General features: G+C 43.2%; 1 protein-coding gene across 2 annotated transcripts in view; it reads left to right on the top strand.

The window, feature by feature from the left end:
• zfhx3b (zinc finger homeobox 3b) overlaps positions 1 to 15,417 on the top strand; it is a 316,707-nt gene that overhangs the window by 82,543 nt on the left and 218,747 nt on the right. The window contains exon 1 of one of the 2 annotated variants that reach the window (XM_047580258.1): positions 11,832 to 11,937. The exons of the other annotated variant lie outside the window; for it this stretch is intronic. The gene's annotated coding sequence lies outside the window, so the exon portion shown is untranslated. Of the gene's footprint in view, positions 1 to 11,831; positions 11,938 to 15,417 lie in introns of those variants that run through there. 2 annotated transcript variants of the gene reach the window in all.

Genomic DNA, 15,417 nt, shown 5'->3' with positions numbered 1-15,417 from the left:
CTATGGTTCACTTATTATCTGTATCAAATGTCATATTAATTTCTAATTATTAAGTTGTTCCTAAAATCAAAATTTAAATTTGTGGTGGAGGAGGAGAAGTTGGTGTGTAATTCAAGTCATTATTTGAGAACTTTGTTTGTCTGAACCAGATTAAATGCCAGTCGACCCAATAGCTGTAAAGAGGCTGCAACCGACAATTACAGCTGCCGTCCCACAGAGGCATTAGAAGGAAATTAAGAGGACTTTGGGCATAGATACCTGTAAAAAATAATATTTTCATTGCAGTTTGCCTAAACTGCTCAAAAAATAAAACCTTGCCAACACGGTTAAATCAGCAAATAAAGAAATCATCTGCAGTTTAAAATGTGATTGTGTTCCCTCTCCCTCTCCTCCCTCTGCTTGCCCTCCCTCCCTCTGATTCCACCCTCTATCTGATCGGTATTAAAAGGATTATCAATGCTGCTGCCGTAATTAGAAGTAATGCACCACAATTACTGATATAGATCAGGGGGATTAAACTTTATAATGTGGAGCTTGCTTCCAGGCAATAAATCTAATGCATTTTGATCATATGGGCTTTGTTGATATCTACATGTCAGTATTTATAAAGCGCTCTGCCACTATTTCCACACTTACACCAGCTGATAATTATTGGCTCCCGACCCGCTTTAAGGCTGGCAGATACTGAATAAGCACTCGAACGTGTCTCCTGTCTTAGTGGGAGCTGACTTTTAGTTGAGGTGATTCCAGAGTCTCTACTTCTTTTCAATATTTGAAGTGTTTGCTACTGTCTTACATCTTAATTGAGACGTGTATTTATAGTGGAGTATTTATTGTTCAACATCAGCTCTTGATGTCGTGGCACATCACAAGGCCCGAAATCCACTAACCTGTTCCGAATGCCTACACAGGTAAAGAGATACGAGCGCACATTAGTCTATACATATCTGAACCAGCGTGAAGCCCGACGTACGCGGAATGAGTAAAGAGCATGACCATATGGGGGCTAAATTTAGCAAGTCCCAGTGCAGAAGATGAACATCTGTCTTTATCAGCGGTGGTTAACTCGGTACAGGAAACCCAGCGCGTGTAATTCATGCAATATTTAGATGAGGGGGTCAGAGTGCTCCTGTGGGGATGGAGGCCGTCTCCGCTGCGCCGGCTGCGTGATTGACCCGAGCCTGGTCTTTGGAGAGCGGTGCCAGCTCTGATCGCTTTAAAGGACAAGACAGCACACGGCAATGTCATGCTTTAACTCCTCCATCTGCTGATGTCGTGCCTTTGACGGATAAAGCAATAACGCAGGCGCGTAGTGGAGTACACATGCTAAATGATGAACACAGCCGGGGATGCTGAGATGAGGGTCAGCTGTGATTTAGATAGGGACATTCATGCTCACTTTTGAGGTGCGTCTGTTTTAATTCAGTCCATGTTTTTTTAATGGACGGGGAGAACAGGTTCCCTGCAGTTTAGCAAGTTTGCTGCGTCGTATAGATTCCTAGCCGCGTCCGTAACTTTAGATTGAAAGACGTGTTCTGTAATGTGGGTTTGAAAGGTGGTCATTATTTCTGTGCGGAAACAGAAACAGTTTCGTGCAAGTCTGGGGCTACCAGGTGTGTGTTTGATGTAAAGGAGTTCTGTTGGAACAGATTACTCCCTGCCTGTCTTTTACCATGAGGACTGAATAAGTAATATAACTAAAATATTGAAAACGCACGCGTACAACATGTAAAAGAAAGAGAGAAACAAAGAAAAAGCCAGCGCGTTTCAAAGTCTAACCGAGGGATTTGGGGTTATTTTGATTTTGCTAGTTTCGAGTAACATGCGCAGCTGTTGCCGGGGAGTACAACGCAGTCTTATTCCTTTCTTCCTATGGTTTCTGAACCGCCACCTCCTCCACCGTATTAAACACTCCGGCAGTGTTTCGCTAAGTATTTCTTGGCAACGGACCTGTCTTTTCTTACGAGTGTCACGCTGCAGCGATGCTCCTATCGCTGCTCAAATCAAAGCCCAGCAGAAGCAGAGAAAGAGAGAGGAAGGCTGAACAGACCTGAAGTCCTCCCAAACCTTCCCCCCTCCCACACATATTCACACGCACAGATACACACAGAACATGGATTTGGCTAAGACGCACGTGATAGAGGTGGTACACGAGGGTCACCTGGCTGCCTGGTCGCCCATCTCAGTGTTAGTGGAGAGCAGGTACATACAAACTAAGAGGTGCTCCATTAGCTGGATTCGGAGTTTACACTTGCTTTGCTTATTAAAAGAGAATTGTGAGAAGTGATTTGATATTAGCTGCTTTTTTTATTTAGTTATTTTTTGTTGTAATCCTGATCCACCCTTTTACCTTTTTTCCTGGATTCCTGACAGAAGCTACATTCTAGCAAGCTGATAAGCATATATATATATTATTTATTTATTTTTTTGCTCCACTAAGCTCCCACCATAGGCGAGTGAGAATCTCCATCTTATTAAGTCAGCCATCCACCCACAGATACACAGCATTTATATATGCATAATAACTTTAAACAAAAAATAACAATCTCATTCACAAGCTGAGCTGAGTTTTTTTTCTCTGTATTTTCGTTTTTTTCCCCCCCTCCATTTCTGCTAAGTGATCTGCCATTGTGCAGCAACGGCTCCATTGAAACTATAACATTATTTAGAAATGAAGCCAATAACCCGTTAAGATATATGAAACACATTTGTGAAATGTTTGAGAAATTGCTGCCAGGGGGTTGTGGATTAATGCAGTCGCTGATGCCAGTGGTAAATATTTCAAATAAAAAATAATAACGCCATGAAACCATTTGCAAACTTAAAGGGCACACACACACACACACACACACACACACACACGCACACAGATGTTCACATGCAATCTCCCAGCCTTTGAAATGATGCGATATAAAAAAAGCTGTCCTTCATGCTCTGCAGCTGATGTCTGATATTTCATCCTTGTTTTATTAAAGACTTAAACAAGTTTACATCTCCAACAAATATAAATTAGCCGTTTTCTCTGACACATGCTCTGATGTAGAGGGGAAGATATTAAGAAAAGAAGGGAGAGAGATGGGTAGAGAAAGTGAGATTGTAATGGTATATTATACATTCAAAGACAACATTACTCTAAACTATCAGCTCTAAGGAGGCGGTATCACGTTTGGTAGACAATAACTTGTCAGAATTAGACAATATATAAGGAAATTCAACCTTTTTTAACTATGTTTTTTCACTATAGATATATAGAGACATCATTAATCCTAAAATATATATTAAATATGAAAGTACAGCCCTGTCTTACTTCATCTCCACAGAGCAAACAGGAGACCTCTGTTACCGCATCGCCCCCGTCATCATTTCATTTTTTAGCTACTTTCGTGATCAGCCTCCACTTGTTTTATCATGAGGATATACACATTTAATTTGTGCGTCTCGTTCCGTTGTCGGCTATTATGTCTCTGCTCCTCTGCATCCTCAGACTCAATCGATTATCTCCGCGACTGAAGTTCTCGCTCTCATCAGATGCGCTGGCTACGTATCCTTGACTCTCTGACCCGGGCCTACCCCCCGCCTCACCCCGTGGCTCCTTCCGAACTTTGATGGCAGCATTCGTATCCATGTCACCGGCCTGACACTGTCCGTCCTGCATCAATAAACATTTGGGGAGGGCAGATTTTTTCGAGGCTGAATAATTTATAGTGCATGATTAGAAACTCTATCCTGAGTGGAGGATCTGGTTGCTTGTATGTTTGTCTTGGATCTTTACAATAAAACATGACCTAGTCTGATTAGAAAGTCCGGGGCCACGGACCTCGTGAATGTGTGTGTCAAGCAGTGAAAGCGAGAGAGAAAGAATGTGATATGGGCTTTTTTCTGAAGCGCCTCTGGTGAGCAGAAATAGTAGAGGAAGCCTTATTAAGACATTTTCCTTGGACTTTCTCTGTGTTCTTTACAGAGAGACAGCTGGACATGTAGCAATGTCACAAAAATGTTGAATCACGGTCATACTTATTATTCCCGTAAGTGTATTTATAAAACCTTCACTGTGTGACTAATAAGAAGCATTTAAGTTAGTAATACTTACTACTGAATATGTACTCCTCACGTATTTAGACTTTTTGTTTTTTCGCATTTTATTCCAACAGCTTACTAATGCTTATCTTGCATATTTACTCATCAAAGTGCCACCTGTGATAAATAAAAACGAATTGCACCGACAGGAAAAAAAATGGAAACTTTAAGTCATTATCTTCATTTAAAAGGTGCATCTGTACCAACAACTTGTGGTCATTTTTCTCATTTCTCAGATGCGGCTTAAAGCCGCTATATTTACCGTCAACTTCTCAAAGCTTACTAAACTTTCACTTGAAAAGCGATGCGCCTTTTTCCCATTCTTGCGTCCCATCAGTTTTGCAAATTGCGAAGGCGCATTCCGCACGTTCAGAATCCCCAGAACCTTTCGGCTCTTCGCAGCTAATGGAGGCAAATATGAGGCGAGCGTCTGGCAGGCACTTTTGTCCCTTCGCCGAGGCCTGCTTCTCTTTGTGTTCGCGGCGGGACAGTAGAGAGAGCGCGTCGTGAACTTCTCATCATACAGTAGCTAGGGCTGTGTGTTTGGAGTGGGTAGGGGGTGTTATGTTCATTAGCACAGTCAAAATGCCTGGAGGCATAAGCAGAAGAGGAGTGAGTGAAGGAGAGCGGGGAGGGAGGAGGGTGGCTTGTATGGAAATTGACCAGTGTGCTGTAACTGTTCATCTGGTGTAGGCCTTTGAAGTGAGCTGTTCAACACTGCACCCGCCCTTGTTCTTGATAATTGCCTAAATGATCTCCATGGAGCGTGGGGTTGTGTTACAACTGAACTAATCCAGGGGCAACCCGCTGATTTGACGGAGAGCTCTTCGCTATGTCAGTCCCACCACAACCCCCCGCGCCCCCACCCCCCCTCTCTCTCCCCAAACAGCAGCCTATCTTCCATTCTGTTTCGTCTGTTTATTAGACTAACACAGCATGAGATGTCATGCCAGTGTTGTGGGTTCTGGAGGCACGGAGGAAAAAGAAAGAGGGGGGGGGCTTTCTGTTTGTTGTAGGGTTGACGGCCTCTGTGCTCCCCAAGCTTAGCCACACGCTTAACCCGCACTCCTTGACATCATACCCTCCGCTCGCTGCATTGATATGCAAATGAGCAGCAGCTCTGTTTGCAAATGAGGGAGGAATAATTAGTCAGGAGCACTTAGTAACAACAACAATAATACACACGTCTGATCCAGGCTGAGCTGCTCTCTCTTTGTCATTTGAGCTGCTCCTGGCAATCTGACAAGGCCAGTCCCCCCCCCACCCCCCACCCCCCACCCCCCCTCAATTCCACCACCAGAGACACTGGTGGGTGGTGGGGCATCCACAACAACTACAGTGTTTGGCCTTTTGGAGCTTCACCAGGGTTTAGGGAGCCAGTGGAGCATGGAGGCCAAGCAGAGCCCTAGGCCAAGAGCACCAAGTACAGAGCACAGCCCGGGTTGGAGACCTTTCTGGTATGCAGGGAGGTCAGAGCACAGGGCGAAACAGAGAGGAAGTAATGTGTATACCCGGAGACCTGAGCTTTACAGGTCCTGGAGGAAGAAAGAGACCCGGCGCACACGTCCACGAGAAAGGCCAAGCTTAAGCGCGCAAATGAAAGTTCAGTGAAATTCTCAGTGACAAAAAGCGCCGCGCTAATGCTCGCGGTGTCCGGCGGAAAGAGCAAAACAGAACGTGAGTAAGGAGCCGAGAGGCGGTCGGCCCGAAAAACAAAATGGCCGACGGGCGAAAAAAAACAAACAAAAACAGTCAGCATCTGTTTCGGGAACACGACTCGGAACGCTGACTGGGAAAAATAGATTATTATGTCCAATTTACATACAGCACCCTGTTCTTCAGAGAGGCGGGTGTCATGTTAGTACTCCGGTGCCAGGCGTAATGAAGAGCCCCCCTCCTGTGTCCCAGGACAGGCCCAGTGGCAGAGTATCAGGTAGTCTGAGGTCCCATATAAAAGCGGCCCCTATGAATTATAAATCATAGGCCACTGGAGCCACAGCCTGTGGGATACAGAGGGGGTAAGAGGGACGATATTCCCGGAACAAAGGACAACGGTGGGAGGGGGTAAGGTGGAGAGGTGGTAGGTTAGTGTCATACAGTAAAAGTTAAAGAAGGACAGACAATTTGTTAACCTGTCACTGTCTAGTGCGATGATGATGTTAACATTTTAAGAAACCAGCTCCTCATGCAGACTGCATGTGTTCTACTTTACGCGTGCTTTCTTATTAAAAGATTTCTGAACCAGCTGGAGTCTTTTGGTTCTCCCCATTGGTCATCGGGTTGCAGGCCCGGTTCAGTCAGAGGTGATTGAATAGAAATATTGTTTTTTTTTCCTTCTTTTTTTTCAGGGGGTGGGGGGCATACTGATGAAAGGTTGATTGATATGGTGTCAGGCGCTCTGTGATGGATTAAATTGTGTGTGCAGACGTTGTGGCCCTGGCCAGTCATGGCTGTTGCTGCCTTTTCCGCCAGCCGCTGCTGCGGCAGCTTTAAGAAAATTTGATTTTCGCAGCTCAGAAACACACGGCAGCCCCTTTCTCTCCGCTGCCTGACTTCCATTTAGTTTGAGAGTGCACAAGTGATTCTTTATTGGATGAAATCTGCGCCGGATTGGATAAAGTGTTAGAGCGCTGAGCCATCTATCACTATCACCGCCCCAGCTCCAGTTTCATTTTAAGAGAAAAGAATGAAAGCAGAAAAAACAGAAAGAAGAAGAAGAAAAACAGACAGCCATAGGATGTTGGAGATTTGAAAATTAACTGTGGCAAGAAAAAAAAAAAAGATCTATCCTCCAACCACTAAGCATGTTTCCTCTCCTGGAGGATACCAGGCTTTTCTCTGTAGAGATGCCTCCATGACTCACTGCTCTCTCATGCTCTCTCTGCTCTTATAATGTCTGCTGACCAGCTTCAAGCCCACACCTGTTTACACCCTGCTCTATAAGTCTAGTTCATTTAACACGGCGGTTGCCTTTTTTTCTCTCTTGTATGTGGCCTTCAACACTGAAGCATGTCTGCTCTGGCACCGGCAATTATTTCAATACGCTTAAACGGCAAAACATAGTCTAGAACACAGATGACATTTTGGAGGCGTTGATTCGTTGTATCCTTCCTTGCAGATTTTTTGCTCATCCAAATATTTCTTTTTTTCCCTAACCAAAAACTAAAAGAACCTGTTGACAGATGAAAGTGAGTGTTTTCCACAAGAACGCTGGCACAGCTTTGACAGGTGTTAGTCCAACTCGTCTGCACTGCATTTGCACTCAGTCCCAGGTCAGCCCGGCCCGGCGCGGCTCGGCCGAGGCCTGTGAGTAAGCGCGCCTTGTTTGTTTGCTCGCATCTGACCATCCCTCTTCCATTCATATTTAAACACTACTCCTCATGTCCCCCTGTCTGTCCATTAGTACTGTGCTGTACAAAGCAAATGGGCATGAATTTACCTCAAGGCGATTCAGGCAGGGGCTTCAGAAAGACGGAAGGGCAGAAAAAAGGGCTGGGGGAAAAAAGGCGGCAAAAATTGTGAAACTCCTATGTATTTCATTTGGTCTTACATAATTCATTTTGAAATGCATCTTGGATGATGTAAATCTGTTCAGAGGCACCGTCTATTCCAAGCCTTTACCCTTAAATGTCTCTGTGGTTGGAGTGTCCTGAGGCAGTTTGGACCCACCAGCCTTCCCCACCCCCAGCCTTAATAAATCATTATGGAGCAGAGCTGCACTTATCAAGCTGGTCAGAGACCTCTAATGAGCGCAGGGACCACGACTCTGCACTGCCCCAGAAATATTTTATTAAGAGCACATTTAAACACACACTACTCAGGATGTATGACCACACTGGTGAGCTCCCCGCATCGTATCTGCATCATAAATAGCGGGCCTGAGAGCGCAGGCTGTATGTTGGATACGCGCATTGTTTAAGCTAACCCCGTCTCCCAGTCTGGCTTGTCCACTAGCCAACGCTGAGTGCCCTCTATGGAGCGCTTGGATTATTTCCTGGATCCCAATGGCTCCTGCGGGGCCTTGTGACCTTTGCTCTCACGCTCTAGTTATGATGGCCCATCAGAGAAGAGAACATACCTGCAAGTCAGACTTAAGTCGTTTCCCTGAATAATGGTCTTCAGCTTCTCTATGTCCATTGTGTGCTTTATGTGTGGAATTGAATAGCCAGAATTATGAAAATCTACAAGCTTCTTTGAGGCGAACCTTTACCAAGACAGAATTAATGTCAAAGTAGGAGCAGTTTTCTTTTAAACGAAACACCAGAACCACTGATTTCGTTATTCTTTTGAAGTAAATTTTATGCCAATCAAAGGGCTCCGTGTTCTCTATATCTCCCGTTAAATTAATTGGCGAAGTCAGATGCTGTACTGTTAAAACGAAGCGAACCACAAGTCTAAATAGCTTCGGCGGTTGTACAAGAGAAATGCTTTGTTTAGAGCACCACTTAGAAATCCCATTCTTTACGACGGCTTTGTCAAATGAAACTCTTTTTTTTTTGATTGACAGGATTGTGGTTCATATTGTGTGAGTGAAGCCGCTGCTGTTGTACCTTTAAAAAAAGCCTGTGTGCTTCTATGCTGGTATTTTTTCATAATGAATTAATGCAATTTAAACTAGTGGGTAAGGCATTGCAAGGAAAAATGAGAAATAGAGGGAGATCATATCACAGGTTAAGGCCACTCTCTTTGATACAGGCAGACTATCATTAAAGAAATACTCTGGCTCTCAGCCATGAATCCACCATTCAGAAACACCTGACCCAGGATAATGGCAAGTACATTGTTAATGCATCATTTTTTTAATAAGTTAGAAAATTGCTTAGACCACTGAACAAAGTCAGAATGAGCAAGGACTCACTGACAGTAATAATAAAAGGTAAGAAAGACTTTCTTTTACATTCCTTTTAAGTTTTCAACATCCAAGACTGAAGAAAGCCAGTAAGAAAAAAAAATCATTACGCGGTTGTTTCATCTGACTCTTTTTTTCCCCAGCGCAGAAACACCAGGCTGATTAAAGATGACTAAAACCTTAAAACCGACCAAGCTACGCACTTCTTCCCTTTCCTCCTCTCTGCAACTTTTATTTTTAATGGAAAATCGGCCCGGAGCTCGTTTACTCAGGAACAGAGGGATATAAATGTTTTAAAATTTAACCAAAAAAGAAAAAAGAAAGGGAAGAAAATGGAATGGAAGGAGGAAAGGATAGGTAATATGAGAAAGATTTTAATCTTAATAATTCATAACGCAGTCCTTCAATCCCCCCTTTTCTCTCTGCTGACTGGTGTTTGATGATGATACAAGGGGTTTTTCTCCGCTGGGCTCCAGCAAGGTAAATGTTGTGCAGTGTAGATAGGCCTCTGATAAGGCCAATATGGGAGACACTTACCGGGGGAGTGGGAAAATGGCATTACCCAGACAGAACATAGGGGAGGGGGACATAGCAGGACTGGATCAGAAACAAGGTTAGAATGGCAGGAAGGCCCTAAGGGAAGCCAGTCAAGACAACAGCTCAGACTGCACACTGCTTGTAGCACCTTGGGTCACAGGGTTAGAAAAAGACTGGGACATGGATACCATGGAAAAACCTGTGTTTGCTTATATAAAAATCCATTTGAAACCTAACTGGCTCTGATGTTAAGACACTGCATCCACCAGAGACATCACATTTTTTTTCCCGGTATAGTATAGCTGCATATTATAATCGCGCAAACGTTATTATTTGTAAATCTGTATTTCTCACATGATGGTATGTGTCGGGCATTTCTTTTATATATATATATATAAAAAAGGAACGGTGTTCTACACAGGAAGGAGCTTGTATATTTTATGTATTTTCTGCACAAATTGTAGGAATTTAGTCCAGAGTTCACAGTTTCAGAGGTGTGTAAGTATGAAATAATGCACAGGCTGAGAGTGTGTAGACAGAGCGGTAGAAAGGCAGAGATGAGGAGGAAGGAAGAGGGCTTTGCTGCTCTGAGGTACAACCCTCTGATCTCCTTTTAAGTTGTGGCCCAGCATGCTCAGCAACATAGCCAGTCAAACCTGCAGCCCCCCAGGGTTCAAGCTCTGCTCAAAGGTTTCTCCTCTCTGAGGCTCCTCCGCGTAACCGCCAGGCCACGGCTCCTTTCCACCTCAGTGATCACACACACACACACACACACACACACACACTCCCCGACCAAGGCTCGCGTGTTGACACTGTGTTTGAGGAAGCGTTCTGTGATAATGTCCCGGTATTGATCAGCTATCTGTGATGATAGCTGTTGGGAAAGCGACCTGAATGTAATCTGCAATGATTGTTAATGCTGGACGCCGGATAGGTGGCCCAGCCCGCGGTCCGCTGTGGCGGGGGCGAGGGCGTTGGGCCTAGGGTTCACCAAAGGTGAGGGGCCCTCCTTTCCATCTGTAGTCATGGGAGTCAAGTTCAGCCAGAGGGTCTATGGGGGACTGGAGGTCTGAACGCCATGTCCATCTGGATCAATCTGCATACAGAGGCCAGCTGACTGAGGCAGCCCCTCCTGGTTAGTGGCAGGAGGCGACGGCGGAAGGGAAACGGTTGGGAAATGTTATTTTACTAAGCGGCAGCAGAACCGAACTGCTGGTCTTTATATTTGAGTAATGCAATGCAAATTGATTTTCAACATCTCCATCACTGCTCATATCTCACTGGTTCATGTTTATTTGACTTACAGTATGTATGTAATGGAAGGATGCGGTCCATAATTATTTTATTTAAAAATGACACTAAAGTAAAGTGACATTAAACCTTGAACTTGGAAACATAAATACACGCTTATAAAAAGTAAAAGCCTTTAAAAAAAAAAAAAAAAAAACATATTTGAATATAAATGTCAATTATACCATCTTTTACTCCGCTGGTGGATCCTGACAATTGTTTTGTTTGCAAGTAAATGTCCCGCATTTGCAATTGTGTGTGTGTGTGTATAAGGCATTCATGAGATTAGCGTGAACCTTGTCCTCCCTGAAGGTGCAAAGGCCAGGCACACTGCCGCTGCTCATATGCATCTCTTTTATTGTCTATTGTGTGTAATCACAGTCCTCTCGCTTCTCGGTGCCAGACTTTTGACCCCTTTTATTTTGCTGTCCATTTTCAGCTGCTCCGCAACATAACAGGCATTAGGCTACTGAACAGATGTGAAGGGGGCTGAGAGTGAATGCTAATGAAGGCTACTGAAACACCAAATCCTCAGAGTGGATGGCGGGATGAGAAAAAGTATTATGACGCACGCTGAGGCCAGTTTTAGCCAAAGCAGTAAGATAAATAAGTAAATAGATAAAACAATTCATTACGGTTAATGCCGAAAAGTCACTGTGTGAGTCTTAGGCCACGCGCTTGTGTCAGCGTGTGCACGTGTCTGTGTGTGTGGGTGTGTTTGTGTTTGTGTGTGTGTGTGCGTCCCTAAAATGCAATTGTGTGCATGTGCGTTGTGGACGTCGGAGCGTCTGCGTATGTGTGTCCCCGGGCTAGACAAAGCATGCTACTCCTTGGCAGTTCCCCCCTGTCACTGCAGAGGCCTCGGTGTGTGTGTGTGTGTGTGTGTGTGTGTGTGTGTGAGAGTGTGTGATCAATCTCACGTGGACCAGTCATGGTGTCAGGGCAGCAGTGGATCTGACTCTCCCTCTCTCTCTCTCTCTCTCTCTCTCTCCCCCCCCTCATCTCTCCTCGTCTCCCGTTTCCCTTCCTCTTTCTCTCTTGCTCCTATCCATCCTTTTCCTTTGACTGTGGGACAGTAGGAATGCCCGGTCTGAAGCAAGCCTATAGAGCGGCCATCTTTCTAGAGGATAATTAATGCATGCCAAGATGGAGAGCTGATCCCACCACCTGACCGCTCCGAACAGGTACCCTGCTCCATTTCACTTTGTCAACTGAGCTTTGGCTGACTGACTGATTTGCTGACTAGCACTCACTCACGCTTTCACTTTTTCACACTGTCTCTCTCTCTCCCTCCCTCTCTCCCTCTCCCTCTCCTCCCTCTCTCTCTCCCTCTCTCACCCACTCACTTACTCCCCCCTCTCTGTCTCTCCTCCTCACACACATTCTCACTACTACGTACTGTACACAAGCGGAGCTCACGAGGAGCACCGCGCCGTCCCGTTAACTGAGCAACTTTTTATAGTGTTGGCTGGAATGAGAATAGCTCGGCATCCCTCTGCATTGTGTGGGTTTGCAGGTTTACAGGTGTACAAGTTAGAGAGACACATTTTATGCTCTGAGGTGGCAAATGTCATGTTTTTGAAGTTGAAGTGGGTTGTCTTTACTGCTCTGGGCTGTACTAGGTGCTTCTACACCTCTGATCGCCTCTGATCGACTTTCACAAAGGTTACAGCTTCTCTCTTTGCTGTGATTTTTGTGTATTTGATGTGTTATTCCTCGCTGAGATATAAAAAAAAAAACAACAAACAACAAAAAACAAAATATGTGGCAAACTGTGATGATCCTGAAGCCGGTGAAACAGTTTGACTGCTTTGCAGCGTTGCTCCTTTTTACTTTTAAGCGGTACTTTTTTAAAGAAAAACACATAAAGGAAGATATAAGATATTTTCTCTCAAAAGCAGTGATGAACTCAATTTTAATCACACACTCTATCATGCATTTTATGTATAATTTTATTTTGCCAGTAAAAGCTGATTCTTAGCATCGTGAGGCGTGAGTTCGTCCTCTGCGCGATCCACCCTGTCATCATGTTACCACGTCAATCCGCAGAACTTATTGAAAGAATAGAAAGCTGATATCACACGGAAGCTTTAGTCACTACAAAGTTTTCCCTCTCCTTTGCCCATTAGTTGAGATTGACAGACTGGATCAACTTTCAGAGTCCTCTAGGCATGTAGGCAAGCAACTACTTCACAGGTTTGAGGAAAGAGGAAAAGGTGTTTCCTGTAAATGTCACTCTCATTTTTAGATGAAGAGATATTTTTCTAAAGGGTCAGCGCAAGAATTCGTGGCAGGCGCTGAGACGGGGGGCTGATTTTGGCGAGCATGTGGCACCTCTTTTCAGAAATCTTAACCTCTTCCTGCTCAAAAACTGTCATCCTGCACGCCGTGTTGTGCATTACAATATATCTTAAATACGTTAGCATTCCATTAATTGGATGAGGCTATAGGTAACCCGTTTAGAAGTTGTTTTAAACTTAATTTACACGTGCATCTACCGGTCCAAAAGGTTAATGGCTGACAAATTAACCCCTGCAGCATTATCTTACAAATGGCCTGCAGCATATGATAACCTATAATCAATATCGGCAATTATGTGTCAGACAGAGGCTGTTGGCCGTGACCTGTCTCTCATGAAGAGACTTTCTGAGGAAACAGGATCTCTTCCACTATGCAGATGCATGATATGTCTCCCATGCTGATGTCATTAGAGACACCTGGGACCACCTATCATCCACTGGCTGCATCTATTCATCTGATTCTGTCGTCTTATAACCTTCTACCCTGCTTCTTTTTCTTCTTCCTTTTCTTCTCTGCATCTTCTTCTCTCTCATTTTCTCCTTTCCCTGTGTTTTTCTTGTTGACCTGCTCTGTCTTTGATTGTTAGTTAAAAATATAAAAAGTTGAGATTCTCCTTCAGAGATTTTTTTTTAATACATTTTCACATGATGGGACAATCTATGTCATTTGACTCTTTAATATACCTAAAACCTAACAACAAAAACTATTACAGTCCTTCAGTGTGTGCAGTGATTATTACCTTTATAAATTAGGAAAATAAAATTATTATTGATATGTTTGTGTAAATACATATGTAATTTATTAGCAATGGATTTTAAAAGAGAACCTGTGTGCCTCTGTTTGCATCTTTTAAATAATATGACCGATAAACCATGAACTTGGCCTCTTATGCAAATCAAAAACAGGAATCGGTTAAATTTTTTTTTTTTTTTTTAAATGAGGTTTTCAGGGGAGAAAAGAAATGTGTGAATGCAGTGTTTCTTATTATTTTCTTGAACAGGCCATCTTGCAAGTGTTATGTTGAAATTTCAAATTTCATCTGCAAAAAAATAAAAATAAATAAAAAATAAAATAAAGCAAATAAAGTTCTAAATGAAAACAAATTAAAAATCATATACTTAGTTTAACTTTTATTTTTCAAGTGAAAAATAAACAAAAACACGTAATTATTTATTTTTTTATAAACTTAAGTTCATGGTGTTCATTAACTCCACCACTGTAATGTAATAAATAGATTAATTTTTTTAATATTTATATATTTTACAAAGTATCAAAAATGTGGGGGTTAAGCTTCTGATTGCTTCAAGAGAAACGCAAATGTTAAAAATTGAGGCCCTGAGCATGACAGAAGAGTTTTAACTTCAAAAATTAAAGGTGACTAAATCCTCATTTCCGGGCATTACCTGAACAAATGAATAAATAAATGGCAACTCAGACATCTGACCAACATTTTTTTTAAAATCTCTGAAATGCGCAACAACGCTACTATTTTTTAAATGACTGTAATATTGGAAAAGGAGTTAAACTGACATTTTAAACTTTTAAATTTCATTTAAATTGAAGGAGTTGTGTTAACCCCTGACTAAATTGTTACACTGTCAATGACGAATAATAATAATCACAATAATAATAAGCATAATAATGCAAAGACCGAGGAGCATTTGAATTCCATTCTTTTGAAGGGGGACGTTTGGGACAGACACAGAGCGTCCAGACAGCAGGCTGCCGTCTGTGTCCTCCCTGGTCTCTTAATGGTCACTGGCTGCAGAGACCTTGAACTTCACCGGAGCTGGTTGGGGGTTCAAATGCGGGGGGCAGCTGAGAGCCATATGCCTCCAAGTGACTGCTGTTACACCCAGCGAAGGCTGAGTAATACTCACCGGCTCCTGTAGTGAGGACAAACACCCGCTGCTTCTCTAGCTTCTGGATATTTCTTTAAAAATAACGATTTTTATTTGCCTACATTACTATTGTTTCTTTCTTTTTTTTTTTTCTTTGATAAAAATGTGTCGCGACTCGATGTGCTCGTGGAGCCCAGGACAGGATATCATATCACCGGAATATTATTGCAGCAATAATTTCACTGAGAAATCGAACCTGAAACTGAGTAAATATGTATTTTCATGAATTTATCTGTTCCTTAATTTTGCGCTAAAAAAGGCCTTTTATTTACACAGTGGTCCGCTGGTTTCAGGTGTTGGGGCCTGTGAAATATTCAGCTAAGGATAATGTATAAGTGTTAAAAACAGAGGAGGGGTGAACTCGTGGTGGGTTTAATGCCCACCCTCATCACAGCCACCTTGACCCTCACCAAGACTGTTTGTGCTGTGCAGACCTGCTTCACGTTTAGGCCCATCTTTGTC

This window comes from Mugil cephalus, chromosome 3 (assembly GCF_022458985.1).
Source record: "Mugil cephalus isolate CIBA_MC_2020 chromosome 3, CIBA_Mcephalus_1.1, whole genome shotgun sequence".
NCBI lineage: Eukaryota > Metazoa > Chordata > Actinopteri > Mugiliformes > Mugilidae > Mugil > Mugil cephalus.
This window is presented reverse-complemented; position numbering and strand designations above follow the sequence as displayed.